At 37.8% G+C, this 21,489-nt stretch overlaps 1 long non-coding RNA gene across 3 annotated transcripts; it reads right to left on the reverse strand.

Moving 5' to 3' along the window:
* Positions 1-278: 278 nt before the first annotated feature.
* Positions 279-19,115, reverse strand: LOC132311435 (uncharacterized). Of its 3 annotated transcripts, none has more exons than XR_009482999.1 (3): positions 18,256-19,115; positions 13,242-13,449; positions 279-501 (listed from the first exon to the last, which is right to left on the reverse strand). It is a non-coding gene; the product is annotated as an uncharacterized LOC132311435 (long non-coding RNA). The 3 variants fall into 3 exon arrangements; XR_009482997.1 differs by having other exon boundaries at positions 13,242-13,444; positions 18,256-19,114; XR_009482998.1 differs by lacking the exon at positions 279-501 and adding an exon at positions 12,957-13,122 and having other exon boundaries at positions 13,242-13,444; positions 18,256-19,114.
* Between the last annotated feature and the right edge of the window lie 2,374 nt (positions 19,116-21,489).

Here is a 21,489-nt window from a genome sequence, read left to right on the forward strand (position 1 = left end):
GATTTGTTTTTCTAAATATTTTCTGAAAGTACTTACAAGATTTTTTGTTCATGAATTATTTACTACTACATTTCATTAAACATACTTTAAACGTTATCCGACTATTATACACCTAGTAATGAAAAGATATCAACTGAATAGGGAAAATGAACAGGAATAAGATAAAATCATTCAACGGTCTCAAACAATTGGACATGGCTACAGAGAGAATATAAATACATACAAATTTATATATATATATATATATATATATATATATAGCTAGAGAAGGGAGAAAGAAAAGAGTCAAAAGCTACGATGTTTATTATATTAAAGATAGAAAACAAAATGTATAAGATAGATCAACAATGACCATACTTTTGACTCCTTTGCTAGCAGCATGCATGCTTGAACAGTATGAGTACAAGATCATGCATGCTTGAACAATTTCATACTCAGCCAGTGAAAATATACAGCAACCACAAGAATTGGAGAGTCAAGGGCACCAAAAGGCTATAATACCTGTCCTAAAAAACAAAACTAATCAGGGAAATATGAATAATAGAACATTATAAAGTAATTACTGGAAACCATTAAAAATCCCCAATACATACAACAACGACAAACATTCACACACGCAATCCATGTAAAGCCGAAACATTGGCATTTTGAACCCACTCCCATGCACAAAATTGAACTGAAATTCTACTACAAAGCTCAAGCTGTAAATGGAAAAGGCAAATGCCAATCCAACCTAAGGTAGGAATGGATTGCAATTGGGTTGAAAAATATTGAGATACAATCTTCCGCAACCTAACTCAACTCAAACGTGGCATACTGCATCCATAGACAAATGTAGCACATACTATAATTGCATTTATATGAAAAGCATACAAGTTACAGGATAAAACTAAAGAATAAGAGCAGCTGAATATATAAGACCTGCAAAGTGCTTCTTATATATAAAAGTTATTCTATATGACTTCCAACAATATTATGTGATAAAATGTTCAAACTTAAAGTAGTTCCAAAATGATTTTGCACTATAGGATTAACATCATAGAAAAGTAAATGTATATTGATATATTAAACATGAAAGAAAAAACATTGTTCAGGCATATAAACGCACCTAATGTCTATAGTGCATTTTTTATATAATACTTCAGAAGTTCGTAACAGCATATATTTTCGTAATTAAAAAAATTTTAAAAATCAGTCTCTGTAAGCACCTATTTTTAAACAAAATAAAAAGTAAATTAAATCAGAACAAGAATCATTTTCAAAATAATTAAATAAATAAAATTCCCCATTTATGTTACATCCTTTCTCCTATACTTCTTCTAAAATTTCATTCCAAACTTTCACATTTTGAAATCTCAAGTCAAAGTTGCTTAAGATATATTATTTAAAAATTTAGTCTTAACTTTCTCATTTTGTTACTCAAATTTATTTGTTTCAAATATTAAGTATTGTTGCCAAAATGAAATGGATTAAGTCTCATTTATGACAATTTTTTTACAAGAACAAAAGAATGGCCACCGCTTTAAACAACATTTATCTTCCATGTGTGATCTGACATTGATTCTCAATTTTCTTCTGACAAGCTACACTTTTTAGTTTCATTATAGTGTGTTATTACTAGCATTTAACAATTTAAGGATGTGGCTAAACATAAATTAATCTCATGCATTTTATGATATTCCATAAAAATCACATTCATTGACACTCTGAGACAAGACTTTCAACTCTAAAGACAGGAAAGACTCAACCTCAACTCTTCCGCACCATTATAGTACCTTTTTAATGAATTAATGGCCATTCAACCTAGTGTCAATTACTTATGCTTCATCGTTTACGTTTTTCATTCATTTAAATTTTTATGTGGTTATAGTTCCCTCGATATAAAGTTGTGTACATCATCCACCACAATCACTATTCAGGACATGAAATAAGAATTTCCTTTTCCATCACATATTATGTTCAAGTTGCATTTTAAGTGATCACTTCTACCAAGGCGCTATTGGTCCTTTGGAGCCTAGGCGCGAGCCTGACTAAAGCGAGATGCACAATTGAAAAATTTATTACTATTAAAACATATTCATATTCCATTATAAAGGTGCAAATGTTGTCAAAGGCGCTCCTGGGCACACAACAGGCGCAAGTGTTGTGCTTGTATAATCCTGCTGTTACAAGTGGGACTTGTCCCATAGTGGATCCTGATGGGAAATGTAATGAGTATAAATGGTTTGGGTATTAGCCCCACCTAATAGCTTAAGCATTTGGGTCTGATCCCGAAGCACCCACCCATTACAGTTGGTATCAAAGTTAGACCCAGTCCATGATCCGGTGCCAAGCCAAGTCAAGCGCCCGGCTCGGATGTGTCCGGGTCACCCCGGGTAGGCAGGGTGACCCTATTGCACAAAGTGCAAGTTCGAGTGGGGGAGATGTTACAAATGGGACTTGTCCCACATCGAATCCGGATATGAAATGTAATGGGTATAATTTGTATAAATGGGTTGGGTGTTAACCCCACATAATAGCTTAAGCTTTTGGTTCAGATCGCGAAGAACCCACCCGTTACACCTGGAGACTAGACATGCCTTTAACAACACTACTCGCCCCACCCCTCCCCCCAAATATGTTTTCTTATAATTTGCTTTAAAGCAGATGACACTTTAGACCATTTTTTTAACACCAATTCCTGGAATCAATGACCGCATGCCAACCTACTTCAAAGTTTGAACTTTAACTTGTGTACTGGGCACAGGCTTCTACATAATACATCAAAATACATTCTATCAAGGCCTTAGGCGCGAGCATTACATACTTGTATCCTTCCATGCTCCAACCCATTTTCAGTTCAACAAGTTGCCCCGCCTTAAATTGACAATCAGTTTTTTAAGGGAAAAAGGCCAAAGATATGATTTCACAGGTTTAAAACATTTTATTATACAAGCATTTAAAGGAGTATGGCTTCCAGAACTTTAAACTGTTTTTTTCTTGAGCATAACAATGAGTAAATAAAAAATAAAAGAATTTGTGAGATACTACCTTATTCCAAGAGATTCTTTCGAAGATTATGAAACAATTCAGTAATCAAGCAAATATTATGGTGCTTGTGAATGTAACATACTACATTCTTTCAAAAAAAAAAAAAATTGAAGATTAAAATGGTGATTTTGAGATGTAGGAACCAAGACATGCTCCCTCACAAACTTTAAGGTGGACCTATTTGAACTTCTCAAATAACTTGGCCTTTAATATATGAGCTATGAGAAATAACTTTGACATATTGAGAGATACATTAACATAGTTCTTGTGATCTGTAATAAATTATAATGGAGCTATAATGGCCATCAACGACTATGCTTTCGTAGAAGGGAAGGAAGCCTACGAATCTGTTATTTCTAGGCATGTTAACCCAGCTAATTGTGCAGTTAAGGACGCGCCTGAGGGGGTTACGGTCTACTTAGGGAGAGATCTCCATTTTCAGTTGTCTAAGGATGAGGCTATGGCTCTGTTCAAATAGTTTCATTTGTGTGTAGCCTTGAAAGGCCTTAATTGCTTGCCACTTGCAGGGGTTGAGGAGAACGAGTCTGCTAAATTTGTGTGTAATGGAATGGGCGACTACGCTACAGATTCGGATATGATGCTTGAGAATGGAAGACATTGAAGGGGAGGTGAATGATGACCTGGGTTCCATCCAACAAGTTTGCTCTAATGAGCTTGCCCCTTGGCTGGAGAATGATTCTGACGTGTTAGTGGAGGAACCACTGGCTGTTGTGCGACCTGGCTGTTGTGCGGCTGCTAATATGGGAAAGGATTGGGTAGTCGATAATATAAGAGTCACTAGTGAGCTGTTGGGTGTCTCATCAGAGGGTAATAACGACCAGACATTATCCATCCTTCAAGCAATAGTGGAAGGAAGAGAGGTTGTAGTGACTAATGAAGTCGTGAACACGAGGCCCTTATCGTCCTGGAAAGGGGCGCAGGAGGTCAAGAATCTTATCTCTTATGTCAATTATGAAGGGAAGAGATGGGTGGTGAGGGTGAGGGGAAGGACCAAAAGCAAGATTATAAAGGGGGAGGGGAAATAATCTTATCTGGTTTTTAATGAAGCTACGAATCATTACATAGAATGCTCGTGGTCTCAACGACCCGAACAAGAGGAGGGTGGTAAAGGTAACTTTAAGGAAGTGGGGGGCCCAGGTTGTTTGTTTGCAAGATACCAAGTTGGCATCTATTTCTGATGGGGTGGTTGGAGTTTGTGGGGTGGAAGGTTTGTGGAATGGGAAGCCTTGAATGCTATAGGTACTTCGGACGGAATTTTAGTTATGTGGAATAGTAGATGGCTGTCGAGGATGGACGTGTGGATGGGGAGATTCTTCGTTTCCTGTGAGTTTCAAATGGAAGAGGACAATTTCAGATGGATTTTTTCGGGGGTTTATGGACCGGTTGTTGATAATGATCGACCTATTTTCTGGGAGGAGCTTTGCCATGTTCAAAGATTGTGGTCTCTTCCTTGGTGTCTGGGTGGGGATTTCAATTCTATTAGATCCCGTAAGAGAGGTCTACAGGGGGAAGGAGGTCTTCAAATATGGATAAGTTTTCTGACTTTATTGATGAGAATTTTCTCATTAATTTACCAATGGAAGGTGCAGCCTATACCTGATCAAATGGCAGGGACCCAGCACTTTTTCAAGGCTGGATCGATTTTTTATTTCTGGGGAGTGGGAAGAGAAATTCTCGGATGTCGTTCAGGCAGTTTTTGCAAGGGTCACCTCTGATCATGTTCCTTTGGTTTTGGATTGCAGGGGTTTGTATTCTCGAAGATCCCCGTTTCGGCTTGAGAATATGTGACTGAGGGTGGAGGACTTCCAAGGGAAAGTTCGGTCTTGGTGGGAGGGAGCATTAGTTACAGGTTTGCCCAGCTTCATGTTAACAAAGAAGTTAAGAGCTCTCAAATTCGATACTAAGAAATGGAATAAGGATGTTTTTGGGAATCTTGAATGGAGGAAGAATAGAGTCCTTGCCGAATTTTTTGAGATTGATCGTTTTGAAGAGGCGAGCGGGGATGTGTAGGAATTACGTTCTAGGAGAGCCTCCTGTCAGGCAGTTTTTGCTGAGATTGCTAGTATAGAGGAGAGCTCGTGGAGACAAAAATCCCGGGCTCTTTGGCAAAAGGAGGGAGATCGGAACACAATTTTTACACAGACTCGCTAATGCTCACAGAAGGAGTAATCACATATGACGAATTTGGGTGGAAGGTGTGGAGTTGTGGAGAGGTGCGCAATGGGATCGTTTCCTTTTACCAGAAGCTTTACTGCAAGCCGTTAGCTTAGAGACCCAAACTTGATGGTCTCCATTTTGAGGCTATTTCTGAGTTGGATAGAGATAAGCTTGAGATTCCTTTTACTAAAGACGAAGTTCTAAAGGCTTTATCCAGTTGTAATGGGGACAAAGCTCTAGGGCCTAATGGGTTTACTATGCGGTTTCTAATGAAAAGTTGGGCGGTAGTGAGAAACTAGGTGATGGGTACATTTCAGGAGTTTCATTCTACTGGCGTCTTTGAGAAATCACTAAATGCCTCATTCATTGCCCTTATCCCTAAGAAGGGAGGCGCTTCTGACATTAAAGGTTTAGACCAATTAACCTAGTGTGTTATATTTACAAACTCATGACTAAGGTTCTTGCCCTTGGGATGAGGAAAGTAATGGATGGGATTATTTCGGATTCCCATAACACTTTTGTTAGAGGACGGCAAATTCTAGATTTAGTTCTTATTGCAGGCGAATGTGTGGATTCCAGATTCAAAGTGGTGTCCCCGAAGTCCTATGCAAACTTGACATTGAGAAAGCATATGATCATGTGAATTGGAATTTCCTTCTATATTTGCTAAAGAGAATGGGATTTGGAAGTCGATGGAGGGAATGGATTGAGACATGTCTTTCGTCTGTCAAATTCTCTGTTCTTGTGAACGGATCTCCTGCTGGTTTCTTTAGGTGTACCCGAGGTTTAAAACAAGGAGATCCTTTGTCGTCTTTCCTTTTTCTAATTGTTATGGAGGGCTTAAGCAGACTTATGCGAAGGGCAATCCTCGGGTGTAGGGTGAGTTCTTTCCCTATTCCTTATTTGGGTTTGCCCTTAGGGGTTTCCTCCAGGAGAGTGAAGAGTTAGGACCTGTGATTGATAGGTATACAAAGAGATTGGCAGGATGGAAGAAGCAATACTTGTCTAAGGGGGGTAAAGTTACTCTTATAAAGAGCACTTTATCGAGCCTTCCCAAATATTTTTTATCCATGTTTCAAATTCCATGCTCCGTTGCTGATAGGATCAAAAAAATTCAAAGGGATTTCCTTTGGAGCGGAAGGGGCGAAGAGTTTAAGTATCACATTGTCAGATTGGATCAAGTTTGCAAGCCCATGAAGTTAGGTGGTCTTAATATTAGAAGATTGGTTCCTTTTAATCAAGCTCTCTTGGATAAATGGTTATGGAGATACGGGAGGGAAAGACATCACCCTTGGCGAAGGCTAGTTTCATGTCGGTTTGGGGAAGAGAATGGTGGCTGGTCTACCCGTCCGGTTCCTCTTGTGGGAGGAGTTGGGGTGTGAAAATCCATCCGGAAGGGATGGGATGTCTTTTCTTCTCACATCAGATTCGAAGTTCGTAATAGCAGAAGCGTTTGTTTCTGGGAGGATCTTTGGTGGGGTGACCAGCCATTATCTCGTGCATTTCCCAGATTATACAGTATTGCAGTTGATAGACATGCCTATGTAGCTAAGTGTTATCGGCTTAATAGTAATGGGATTACGTGGGACGTGCACTTCAGGCGTTCCTTTTAGGATTAAGAGTTGGACGAGGTATGTGTTCTTCTGGATTTGTTGTATCAGCAGGAGGCAGTTGACAGAGGTAGTGACGATCTAATATGGATTCCCTCTTCCCATAGCCGCTTCGAAGTGCGATCTTTATTCTTATGTCTATCTAATTTTGTTAGCCTTGACTTTCTGTGGAAGACTATTTGGCGTTCTATGACTCCAACTAGGGTGGCATTCTTTGTATGGACCGCTGTATGGGGTAAAATCCTGAAGATTGTTAATTTGAGGAAGAGGGATAACTGTTTTGTTAATTGGTGTTGCCTATGCAAGCAAGATGGTGAGTCAGTTGATCATATCCTCATGCATTGTCCTGTGGCGTACGATTGTTGGAATCTTATTCTTAGGTTGTTTGGCATGTGTTGGGTAATGCCACGTTCTTCTAAGGATTTGATTCATGCTTGGAGAGGATGTCCTATGAGAAGTGGTGTACGCGATTACTGGAGAATTGTCCCACATTGCGTTTGGTGGTGCATCTAGAAGGAGAGGAATAGCAGAATGTTCGAAGAAAATGAGTTGTCTACAGCGACACTAAAACTTTATATTATTCGCTCTCTTTTCAGTTATGTGAAGAGGAGTTCTTGTTCCTCTTTCGATGATTTAATCATTATTTTGGATTCTTTAGGGCCTTGGTCCCCGGTTCCACTTTTGTATAAGGGACGCATTCCCCTTTTGAACGCCTTTTTATTTAATTTTTACTTATCAAAAAAAAAGAAGACATATTTCGTAATTTGGTTCCAAATAAACCATTAGGGCTAGTGTAACAAGGGTCATTTGTCCCGCATTGGATCCGGATGGAAAAGTGAATGGGTATAAATGGATGGATATGCAGCACTACCCAATAGTTCGAGCTTTTGGGTAAATAGGCAAGGGCCCACCCGTTACAGTTGGTATCAGAGCCAGACCCAGTCCTTAATCCGATGTCACGCTAAGGGCCCGACCCGGAAGGCGTCCGAGTGAGCCAGCCCGGGTAGGCAGAGTGGCCCGAGCCGCAACAAAGGCGTTACGAGTTTGGGTAGGGGAGAATGTAACAAGGGTCATTTGTCCCACATCAGATTCAGATGGAAAAGTGAATGGGTATAAATAGGGGGGGTATGCAGCACTACCCAATAATTCAAGTTTTTGGGTAAATGGGCAAGCGCCCACCCGTTATAGCTAGCCTAATGCACAAGGCTCCCACCATTGCAGGATTTGGGAAGGGTCGGATGTACACAGTCTTACCTTCGCAAGAGGAGAGGCTATTTCCTTCTTTTGAAATCGTGACCTCCAGATCATGATGGAGCAACTTTACCGTTGTGCCAAGGCCCACCCTCGTCCTAAACAAATCATTCTACTATTTAATTGAAGTCTAAGTGATGTAGGAATGGTAGTGAGCCCTGATACCAACTGATGTAGAAGAGGGTAGTGTAAGTAATTTAGAACCATAAGAGAAAAGGAGAGTGATAAGAAGATATAGAAGAGAAAGGAAATAAGAGAGGAAGGAAGAAGAATCTGAGGGAGAAGAAATCTGCAATCAATACTCAATTTCAATATTCATAAAAGGTGATCAATACAATACATATGCCTATGTATATACAGGCAATACAAAGAACCTTAAGGTCCACAATAGCAGCTGCAAACATACAGATTCAAAAATGGCTGCTATGCTAGTGAAACATATAGCCAGCCTATGTTTGGAGCTACAAAATAGCTCTGTTCAGTCCAACCAAGCTGCAGACCTTATTCATAGGCAAATTTAGTCCTAATACTAATTAAAGGAATTATTGTAAAGCTAATTCTTATTTATTATAATTCCTAAAATATATAGCAAAACTACAAAATCTATCTGTCCTTGCCCATTTTCCAAACATAGGTGAGAGTTGTGTTCAATTCATGGTTCGAGGTCCTGATCTCCATCAATTCTCCCCGGTTGAACAACTCTTCTCCGAAGAGTAAAGTTGGTAGTACAGCTCTAAGAAGTCCGAGTCAATAGGGCAAAACTCATCATCAATACTCCATGCAATATGAGAATCTAAAAAACCTCTCCATTGAACAAGATAGTACTGACTATTTTCCAGATGAGAAGCATCCTTGTGATGGCCAAGATTATCTTTGATCCAATCCATATAACATGACGGAAATGGCGGGAGAACAACGGTGTGTGCGAGAGAAAATGTAACTCCACGTGTAGGAACACAAGCTAACAAAACAGGAGGCTTAAAGGTGCCTCGGTTAGGTGATAAATACTCCACATGAAAAGCTGGACTAACACTATTATCTGATGGTAAGTCAAATAAATATATATTAGGTTTGGATTTATTAATGATGTGGAAATGTCCATTGAAGGAGTTCTGAGGCAGAATTGTGGATGCACATAAACACAATCTCCTTCAATGAATGCATGATTACTATTGTGAGCATCCGCAACAAGTTCCTAATTCTTATAATTCAAGACAATTTCTTGTCGCATATAGGCATGAAAATGATGGACAAGCTGAACAAAGGAATCCACAAATTTAAGCGAGTACAAATATGGAGACGATGGAATATGATCAATCGACCGGTATGGCAAAGAATTGTAGATAATTTCGAAAGAGCAAGTGCCAGTAAACTCAGTGGTCAAACTAGTATAAGCATACTCCATGATAGGCAAAAATAAGTCCCACGCATTGAGGCAGTTTACCACAAGACACTCAATCAAACATCCTAGACTTCGATTGATAACCTCGGTCTATTAATTTGACGATGAAAGGTTGAGGGAAATTTCAAATTTGCTCCTAAAAATGTCCCCAGTGTTCTCCAAAAATTGTTATTATACTTGACATCCCTATTTGACACAATAGAAGAGTGGAATTCGTGAATTCGAATATTTTCTTCAAGATGATCTTGAATGAATTCTTCTTGTAAAGATCCATTCACTTCTTGTTCAGGTCCAACTTGTTCCTTAGTTAACCGTGATCCTGGAACCAAGTCGACAGAGCTGATTTTCCATTATAGGTGACAACTTAATTTGAGGTTCCTCTAGAGGTACATCTTAAAATGCATGCTCCTTAATGATTTTAGGTGGTGAAGATTCCAACAACTTGTCAAATGGATAATGGAAAACAAACTTAGGCATTTCTTTTGTGTTTCTTGCCAGAATGCATTTGTCATCACAAGATTGATGAGAAGGCCTACATGGTGCTTTATCAAGATTTATAGGTCTTAGCATGATATTTTACCATAATACTTGAAACTATAATGATTATTTGTGCTGTGGTGAGTCACATCTAAATCATAAATCCAAGGGCAACCAAGTAGCACGTGGGCTACAGGCAAAGCAAAGTAAGCACCCATTTGAACAGGAACTAAGCACCTTTCTGTGATGGACAAGAAAGTTTCATCAATCCAGGTCATTCTATATGGCTTTGGGTGAGGTTCAAGCTCTAATTTCATTCTTGCAATTCCTCATTTTGACACTGCATTTATTGAACTTCTTCCATCAATAATGAATGCACTTCTTCCATCAATAATGATCTTGCAGACCTTTTCTCTTAAATTGAGAAAGGTGCGGAAAATGTCAGCGTGTGTCCTTTCATCTTTTCTTATGAAGACATCTGGGATGCGCATTACATCATTATTGAAAGTGTCATAGTCAGATAATGATCCAACCTTGTCCAAGCCACCTAAATACTTGGAAAAATTTATATGTTCAGATACTTGACATGGTTGGACAACTGGAGCCCTCTTAGTAGGATTCTGGATCTGACTTTCCCTAAAGTTGATTTGTCTCATGTAAGGCTCTCGGGATGGTCTTGGACTAGAGACAAAGTCATGATGGTGGTATAGTGACTTGACATGAGTAGGGTGATGAATGTTCCTAATGCCCTGTCTAAGTCTTTGAGAAACAGATTTATCACACCTGATGTACTCATACAGGTTAAGGACAATCATGGTGGTCTCAAGGAAATGGAATTGGCATGAGAATGGTTAAGGACATTCGCCAATATAGGACTGAAATTGAATTAAATAAACAAAACTATGAACAACCACAATGCAAAAGCAAGAAATTGAAATGAAGTGAAGGTGAAGGTGAAGGTGAAGCTACGAAAGTGATAGCAAGATATGGTGGTCTAGTGCAGATGAATGAACAAGCAAAAATTGGTTTAACATATCACTAGCAATGTTCAACTAAAGCTTGCAGAATTTTATAAGACTTACCAAAACAGATAAAAGTATTGAAACCAATTTTCAAGGGAGTATGTGTACTTTACCAAATCTTGATGTGCGAGGAAACTGTTCCAATGCAGCTCTCCAAGTTGAGGCAGATGAATTCCACTGTGAAAATAATTTTTTTTAAACGGTGTTACCAAACTAGTTCAGTTCTGGTCCAGTTTCAAAACTGGACTAGTTCTGAACTCGTAACCAAACAGGTGCAAGCCTAGTGCTGGATATGGATTGAGCCAGATTCAGGTTTGGGCTGGTTGAGTCTAGCTCTTGGGTCATGAGTTTTAAAGGGCTGGGCTGTTAATGAAATGGACACATTATAGACTCAAATAAAAATGAACTGCACCAACGGGCCAGTCGCCTAGCGGTGTCAAGCTCTTACTTTCCAAAGAAAGGTCAGGGGTTCAAGCCTCAATGGAAGCATGTGTGTGTGAGTACCAAGAAAAAAAAATAAAAATAAATATGAACTGCTGGGCTTAAATAAAAATTGTCTGCTGCGCTAAAGTAAAAAAAAAGGGCCTGGATCTTAAAGTGGGTCAAATATGGGTAAAGTGGATACAGGTAAGATCTGGGATATTAATATCCCACTGCCATTTTTGCCTCTTGCAAATAAACACTAGCGATCTGGAGTGTGAAGGCAAGAGTTCGCGTGAAGAAACCGGTGACAGCAGCAACACTTCGATGATGAAATATCGACGTCAAAGAAGTCAGCGAGAAGAGGCCGATGTTAAGAAGAAACTTCGTCTGAAGTCCCAGTGAGTTGTTCATCGCTGATCGACTTCTTCTTCTTCTTCCTTTATTTTTTTTTTGGGGTCAGTGAAGGTCTGCTTAGGGTTATAGGGACTGTGGGACTGATCGATGGTCGGGTTTTGCAATGGGGCTGTGGTTGGCCTGGATTATTGTGTGGGGGTTTGTGGTGTTGACGGTTTTTGTGAGGGTGTAGCAGTGGGTGAAATTGATGGTATGAGTTGTGATTAGTGGCAACAATTGAGGGTTGTTTGGGTGGTGTTCTTCGGTTATTTGGGGGTTTAAATGGGTTTGGTTGGTTGCAGTGAAGATGTTATGGGTAATGGTTGTGGATGAAGATGGTGAGCTGGATGGGGTTTCACAACAGAGGGGTTGGGGTTGTTCTGTTGGAATTGTTTGAGGCTTTGATATTGGGTTTAGGTGAAAGAGACTGATAATGTTTGTGGCTTACAGGGTGTAGTTAACAGTGACAAAGAGTGCTATGGATCCTTTTGCTCTGATACCAATTGATGCAGGAAGAATAGTGAGCTCTGATACCAACTGATGTAGAAGAGGGCGCAAGTGATTTAGAACCAGAAGAGAGAAGGAGAGTGATAAGAAGAGATAGAAGAGAAAGGGAATAAGAGACGAAGGAAGAGGAATCTGAGGGAGAAGAAATCTGCAATCAATACTCAATTTCAATATTCATAAAAGGTGATCAATACAACACATATGCCTATGTATATATAGGCAATATAAAGAACTTTAAGGTCCACAATAGCTGCTGCAAACATACATATTCAAAAATGGCTGTTATGCTAGTGAAACATATAGCCGGCCTATGTTTGGATCTGTAAAATAGCTCTGTTCAGTCCAACCAAGCTGCAGACCTTATTCATAGGCAAACTTAATCCTAATACAAATTAAAAGAAATATTGTAAAGCTAACTCTTATGTATTGTAATTCCTAAAATATAAAGGAAAACTATAAAAATCTATCTGTCCTTGCCCATTTTCCAAACATAGGTGAGTGTTGTGTGCAATTCATGTGTTCGAGCCATGTCCTGATCTCCATCACTAAGACATAGCAAAAAGAATTAGACGTCTATCTAATATTTACTTGGTGAACTTAAATCACAATTTTTTTAATCGTATGTATACTTGTATCTCGAATTTTGTGTAACTTTGAGCACCATAAACAACCCTAAAGATACTCCATTAATTGAATGCAATGCACCCCAATATACAATAACCAGGAGAAAGTATATGATTTCAATATTGAGAAGCGTGACAATACAGTGCTACAATAATAATTCAAAACTAGCTAATTTGCCGAACATTGAGCGAAACACATCATTCCCCTGGGTAAACAATAGTTTAGAAAATTAGAAGAATATTATATTGTTTAATATAGGAATCAGCAATGTCAAAATTTTCAATTATTTGTCTAGAGATGGAACTCAGTGCAACAGAATTTTACCTGTTATTTTGTATGGCAGATAAGATAACATTCTCTGATGGTGGAAGAAACTTTGACATAATTGCTGTGTAGAAGAAACATAGAAAGAATATAGAGCCAAATACGAGAGAAGAACCAGCCCAGAACACATTGCCATTGGAGGCAACAAACTGAGATAAGGACGGCATGCTCGTTCCTTGATCTTGGTAACAGAATGACCATATCTGCACTAATGAGTCAAGGGAGATATAATATATACTTGATATTCCAATTGTTATTACAAGAATCTGGGAAAGTAATAAAACAAAACAAGTGCCCATGGGTAATTTAAACTTTATTAAGTTCAAAACATACTCCGCAAAAAACAATAAAATAACATATTGAAATAGATTAACTTTTCTAAAGTATCTTGTTTCAAGGTCTGAGGGCGGGCCTTGGCGCAACGGTAAGGTTGCTCCAATTTGAGCTGGAAGTTGCGGGTTTGAAAAAGGAAACAGCCTCTCCACGTGCGGAGGTAAGGCCATGTACATCTAATCCACCCTAGAGCCCAAAGTAGCAGGAGCCTCATGCACTGAGCTACCCCTTTTTCTATCTCGTTTCAAGGTCTAACAGGTTACCACATAATTCAAAATGAAAGCTTTCCTGAAAAATTCCTCATAACAAATTTTAAACTCAACTCAACCAAACAAAGCCTTTCCAAACTACTTCTTAACTCAAGCCTCTTTTAGTTTTAATTAGAAAGGTTAAGAGTTTGATTTCTACAAAAAGTGAAAAAGTTATATCATCGCAGATTGATAACGTAAAAAGTTGGAATTGGCCTCCAATCTACAATAAAATGAAATAGAATCTGTCTCCAAACTACCAAGAAATGAAACAGTAGGCATTCATGTTCTTTATAATATAAACGGCAATAATCCTCAAAGCAGTATTAGTTACAATAAAATTCATCAAATCCTGAAGCTATGTTTTAATTGAACATGAAATGTTTCACAAGATATATTTTTTGCACGACCCATGTCTGTTTGGATTGAGATTTTTCTGAGAAATTAATTTCTTTCCAGATGAACCCATTAGATAGACAGTTTAAGTGAGCGTTTCGGGAATATTCATCAACCACTCGAATTAAAGATTAAGAAAACAGCATCACTTATAAAACACCAGCCAATGTAAATGGATTCCGAACATTAATATTTCAACAAATTACTTGGAAGAACCATTCTAATTCAAAACAAACAGAGGAAACATGTCAAAGATCCAAAATGGCAATGTGACCATTCCAGAGTTGATGTAGTGAGATTTATGCAATAAATCTAGCTAGGGTTTATATAAAAACGATAATATACAAAACATTACGAAAGATGACAATACATGAATGATCTACTATGTTTTCGAACAATTGAATCTTCTAATTCAATCACAACAATGAGCACTGATTTCTAGGGTATGAATTACCTTAAGACGTTGGCACTTCTTATGTTACGCAGAAGTACAATTTATAAGACACCACTTCAGACACTCAAGGAAATATCTTCAAAAGATGTCGTTTTGAGTGCCAGATTCATCAACGCCATTACGAATGGCCAAACACATTCTCTCTCTTTGCATTTGTTTTTTTCTTGCACTGCTAAACCCTTTCTCTCTCTCTAAGCCTCCCCTTCTTTTCTCTTTCACAGCTGGAACCATTGTATCTCTATGCCTTCCCCTCTCTATTCGATCAATGCTTTTAGTTTGGCACAACCCATCAACACGACTCAAACCCAAATTCGAAATTAGTGGGTTTGTGTTGGCCTTTGATCTTAAAGCCCAAAATGAAATAATAATAATAATAATAATGTCTTTCTCATCCAATAAAAAAGTCAAGTTTTTCTCATCCAAAGGAAAGACAAGAAATGGAAAGGGAGGATGGAAAAAAAAAGAGGGGTAGAAGGAAAAATAAAAGGAAAGAGAGGACGTTTCAGAATATTACCATGTCCTATTTCCAGTAATGAAAGTTCGTAGTGCAATGCATTCTCCCATTCTCTTACTTTTCTATGTCCTACTCGGGTTAGGCCATTAGGGTTAGGAAGTCTATCTCTCTACTGTTTATTTTCTATGTAATATATTTAATTTTGCATTTTATTGAAAAAAACCTATGTATTTGCAGCACTATTAGTTGTATTCATTTCGTCTCTAGTTGTAGGGTTACTGGCTTGTGTTTACGGTATGTATTTCTTTTAATAATTAGGCTTTAGATAATTTGTGTTTTCTTTTACTTTTTTCTATAACAACCATTTCTTTTAGTTTAATCAAATGACAATTACTACAAAAAGTATATGGTTTACTTTAAAACAATCATCCCAATTTTTCAAGCCTTGTCAATATATATATATATATATATATATATATACACACACTATAATTTATGACGTTCAAGTTCTTATAATCCGAAAGCAATATTTAAGAAATTGAACGAATGCTAAGTTGACAAATCGAATGCTTAACCATGTATTGTAAATGTGTAAATTTCAAGTTCTTAAGACCTAATAAGCTATTATCAGCTTCAAATGCAAACTGAGGTCAGGTAAAGTATATTTCAATATTGCGCTCCAGTTAAAAAAGCTCGCATTGGTTTCCCTCATTGCTTCGATGTTGATGAACTGCTTATAGTAGCAAAAGCTCGTATGGGATCTAATAGAAGTATTTCAAATTGTCTTGACAGGTTCAAAAAATTATCTGGGCTTGCTGTGAATATGGAAAAGAGTCAAGTTTATTTCTCCAACTCAGTGAGAAGGAAGTGAAGAATTATTATAATGATAAACATGAGAATGGGTACTCTCCCCATCATATACTTGGGTTTACCTATGACAGACAAACGGATTACAAATGGGGATTGCAAACCTTTAATATAAAAAGCTCCAAAACTGAATAGCTGGAGTTCTTTAAATGTTTCCTTGGCTGGTAGAGTAGAATTATTGAAAACAGTAGCTTCATGCTTTCAAATTGCCAATGGCTGCTATAGGGCAAACTGAGAAGCTGTTTAAATATCAGACAACTTCATTTGAAGAAATGGATGATGTTACCAGACCAAAAGCTGAAGGGGGAATTGGGATAAGGAAGGTTGCAGATATAAACAAGAATGCAAAGTGTACACTGCTTTCGGATTTTATACAAAACAAAGACAGACTGTGGATAGCTTGGATCAAAGCTATGAATCTACATAAACCATCTGTTTGGTATTGTGTTCCAAAAAATCATCATTCTAGAAACTGGAAATGTTTAATTGAGGTTATACAGATTTTAATTGCAGACTCAGAATTCAAAATTGGTGATGATAAATCATTAAATCTGTTTCTTGACCCTTAGTGGAAAGGCTCATCTCTAATTCAAATATTTGGGCATTATATTGTGAGGCAATTTGATATCCATAAAGATGCTGATCAGTGTAGTATTCTTCAAGCCGGCAGGTGGGTGAGGCCTAAGTCCTAGATTCAGCTTCAGAACTCATAAGGGATCAGATTTCTTCTACTGAGATTCACCATGGCTGAGGCTTGATCTCTTTGAAAAAAAGTAACTGTTCCTTTAAAGCCTTTTGAAATTGCTGCAGTTTTCCTTACTCAAAAAAAGGTTGGTATCTCTTGATCTGGAATAGATGCAGACCTGCTGCTAGTATTACAACTTGTTTAATGATTCAAAATAAATTTCCTTCCTTATTGAACCTTAAAAGGAGATGAATGATTGTAGTACCTGTATGTTTTAACTGCATGCGCGATGGTGACTCAATAGACCATCTGTTTGTCAAATGTTCTTATGCTCGGCAAGTTTGGATAGGAATGTTTGAATTTCTAAATTGGCAATAGAGGCAATTTGAAGCTGTTGATCAAGTTATGCAATGGTTCATGATAGGGGCAGTCCAAAGAAAAAATGGAAGGTTACATAGTGGAATTTCTCAAAATACTTCAAAATCAATTATTTTTTAGGTCTGTGACACCATGGGGATTGGCTTATCTGATCTAAAGAAGAGCATGGGAGGATAGTATTTGGATGCTTGGACCTGATAGTTCTAGCTGGTAATTTCCTGGTTTGATGCATGTCTATATTATAGATATTCCCTGTTGCTGGACTACTGAATGTCTTTTTCTTTTGAATTATTCTCCGTTCTTTTATACCCTGTTTTTGTTAGAAGGGTTTTGGAAATGGTTTTTTTTAAGCTGCCTGCTTCTGGAGAGCATGCAACATTGTTAGCTGGCTTGGTGTTCTTGTTGGTCGAATAAAAATTGGATTAGGAAAAAAATAAAAATAAAATATCAATTAATTGTAGTGTAAAGATGCTACAATCTTTTCTTTTTCTTTTTTTACTTCAAACACTCCTACACGCAATTGAATAGGTACCTATTTTGATATTTGGTATATGTTTAGAACAAGGACAATAGTCAATAGGACTTCAAATCCAATTTGATTACTAAGGTAAAAGAAATGGAATGAACTTTAACTTTTAACAGTGTATCTAAGATTGTGCTCTCTATGTGTAGCAGGTGGCTGGAATGGATGTTGTTACTTGATCCTCCTAATGCTCCAACTTTACACAATCTACTGCAACTTGTTATCGACAATCCGTTTGCTCCACACAATGTACTTGATCCAGTCTACATGTTCCGTCACAAAGCATACTTTACAACTGACCCTCTTAATTTATCCACCACCGTTTGGTCCATACACTATTGCAATTTGGTCTCAACTCCATGAAAGTCAAAACGCCTTAGGTGATAATACTAATTAATTAGCACAATTCTACTACATGTTACAGAGTAGAAAATGGCTTATAGAGTACAGGGGGGATGATAGCCGTTTCATTATTTTATGTTATTGCTTCCAACAATCTTCAATTTCAAATAAAATGTCTTCATTCAGATCAATCCAAAACCATTTAAGCAATTTTACCTTGTGAAACACTTTGTGATGTATATCAGTTCAACATGCAAGCAATTTAAAATTTAAAAATAAATAAATAAATCAATTATGTTTCTAGCAGTAAAACGATTTCGCAAATGAAACGTACCTAGAAGTGAAAGAAGACCCTTAGGAGTGCCACCGCCGGCTATGGTGGCGATGTGGCGGTGGAGGCGGCAAACCCGACTAATGCCGACGAACTCAAAATGCGGACTCCAATTGAAAACCTTGGGACTCTCTCACGCACAATCTCTTTCTATTCACAACAATCAAAACCCAAGAAAAATATGGGTACAGAGAATTGAATCGATTTGGGTCTCTGAGATTTAAAATGAGTGCATTGACAAAATTTAGGCTCAGTTTGGTAGAGTAGAAATGGGAGGAAAGGGAAGGGAAGGTGATGGAGGGTAACTAAAAAACTGTGTTAGGGTAAAATGGGTGGAAGGGAAGGAAAGGGAAGGTTTGGAGGGTTATGCATAGCCTTCTACAGTGATTTGTTTAACCTCCCAAAAGTGGGAGGAAATGAAAGGAAAGGGAAGGTAATGGTTGATGATGCCAATTTTACTCTCAAATCAATATACATACAAGATAGCAGTTGCAGAAAGAATGGAGAGACGGCGGGCAACGGCGAACCCGAACTGGAACAGCGGCGATGGCGAACCCGAACTGGAATAGTGACGATGGAAACTTGAAAGATATGGGTTTTGATTTTCTGAACAATCGGATATACTGATACGGGTTTTGAATTTTTGATTCTTGCAGACAGAAAGATAAACTGAAATATATGGGTTTGGGTTTTGAACTTCTGAATCTTGTAGAGAGAGAGAGTTGAGAACGATAATAGAGATGGAGGCCGAGATTGGGAAGGCTGAAATGATTTGCCCTGGATCGGAACCTTCAAGAACGAAGGTGCTACAGCCGGATCTGGATCGCCCTTGTTCAAGAAAGAAATTTTTATAATGGGGATGGAGGCGAGAATGGGGAGCTGTAATGATTTGCTTTTTTTTTTTGCAGGTATACTATATATATATATATATATATATATATATATATATATATATATATATAATAAGGGTATAATAGTAAATTTATTATTATCCTTCTCTTTTCTTTCTTCTCCCAAACATAATTATTATCCTTTCCTTTCTTTTTCTTCATTGACTAACCAAACACAATGAAGGGTTAAAATAATCCTTCCCTTTCCTTTCCTTCCCTTTCCCTCGTAACTAATCTTATCCTTCCCTTCAAATCCACCGTACCAAGCATACCCTTAGAGGTTTTGAATGGGGGAGGCTTAGCTAGAACATTGGAGTGAGAAGGAAATCGAGGAGAGAGATGCACTTTGTAACACGTGTTAATTACCTTCTTCTTCTTTTTTCCTTTGAATGACATAATTTTTTTTTTTTTTTTTCGGAATTTTAAGGCCATATTAATGTTATTAATTCAACGAAAATAGAGGATTCAGTGTCGTTAAAACAGTGTGGTCTGACCAAATTTCGAACCAACAATATATTTAACCCAAGTTCAAGGTCTCCTAAAAAAAAAACAAGAAAAAAGTAAGCATGTCCTTTTTTTTTCCTTTTTTTTTTTTGAATTCAAAGGATAATTACACTTATTGTTTTTTTTTAAATTGTCTAAATAACAAAATCTCTCATCTTGGTCACGCCGGTTTAATGCTGACTTCCTTTTATCATAAAATCTAATACTCTTATCTGCTCATATGATGCTCAATATTTACTTAACAGCCTTAGAAAGCTTTGAAATGCTATTTTGTTCGTGAAGAAAAGTATAGTAGGTATAGTAGTCATTCAACACCTTATAGTCAAAGTCAACGAACTCAACACTGAATCAGTAGGTAAACAACATTGAATTAGTATAATATAATAAGTGTTATATTTGAAACTATATGAGAGTTTCCGTTATTAATTTTAGGTAATATACAAGGAAGGTAAGTCTAAAAATTAAAATAGGGATTGCCCATCCGAGTAGAACCCCTTTTTTATTATTATTTACTTCTTATCGCTTCTAATCTGCAGAGGCGCCTTCTTCCTAATTCCTGGGTAACCCATGTTGCCAGAAAAAAAGAGCAACAGCTTATTTCCATCACTATTGGGAACAAAATCACGAAGCAAAACCAGCTGGAAAAGGGGCAGTCTCACAAATGCTATTTGAAAAGATGGATTCGAACATAGCATATAGGTGTTTCTTCGCTCCTCCCACTCGACGAACATGATCGGGTCTGCTCGCTGCCCATTCGCCGACGTCGAAATGCTCTCGCCGCTTGAAATCCCCTTCAGCCTCGCCTCCATTGATGTGAGATTTTTTTTTTTTTTTTTATGATTATATCCCCTCTCTTTATAGTTCATCTACAACAATGTTAGGGTTCCTACAACCCAATCCTTGCATTCCCCTATTTTCAGGCATCTTTATCTTTCTATTAATTGTTATCTTCATCTACAACTACAAGTAGTTATTCAGGTTTATCATTCTATTATCACTTAGTTAGGTAAGATATGATTCCCTCCATAGAGTGGGGAATTTGAGTTAATAAATTCAGAACTTGTAAGCCCAATTGGGGCATCTGAGAAAAGTAATAAGAATGTTCTTTGTGGGAGACAACCCAACAAATTCGTCTTTGTTTTTGAGGTTCTGAACCTACCATTTGGTATCAGAGATAGTACAATCATGGAAAAAAGGCTAGGCTATCCCAAGAGGTTCCCGAGAAGGCCGGGCAATCCCAAGAGTTCCAGAGTGTTGAATTAGACCTTCAAGCTCACAAGGAAGACACAACTGTTCACCTTAATGAGATACGAGATTCCCTGCAATAAATTACCATAAAGCAACAAGAAGTCCAACAGCTACGCGTTGGGCCAAAGCAGCCTTCGTACCTAGGCGAATCTTCAGCGACTGCCACCCTTATGTCAATTCTCATTCCATGGGCATTCTACCCATTAAGCTGTATTTTTCCACATTTAACGGATCACAACCATTGGATTGGATTTCTCGGGCAGAGTGATATTTTTGTTATCATGGTGTGCCAGATGATCAACGGGTTGAGATATCGTCCTTTCATTTGGAGGGAGATGTAACCCCTTAGATGGACTGGATTGAATCAAAGCACACTACCATCTAATAGGCAACCTTCCTTGATGCTCTGATAGCTCACTCTGGGCCCTCAATGCATACTGATTTTCATGGAGCACTGTTAAAATTACAGCAAGAAGAGTCTGTCAAAGATTATCAAACTGAGGTTGAACGGTTGTTGTAACAACCCGGTCATTTGCCTTCCTTTCTTTTTTTCTGAAATTTTACGAATGAATTTTTTTCGTTTAATTTTCTTTTC

The sequence above is a fragment of the Cornus florida genome, unplaced genomic scaffold, assembly GCF_030987335.1.
Source record: "Cornus florida cultivar Cherokee Brave unplaced genomic scaffold, ASM3098733v1 CherokeeBrave_3.0.0_Hap2_Chr06, whole genome shotgun sequence".
Lineage (NCBI taxonomy): Eukaryota > Viridiplantae > Streptophyta > Magnoliopsida > Cornales > Cornaceae > Cornus > Cornus florida.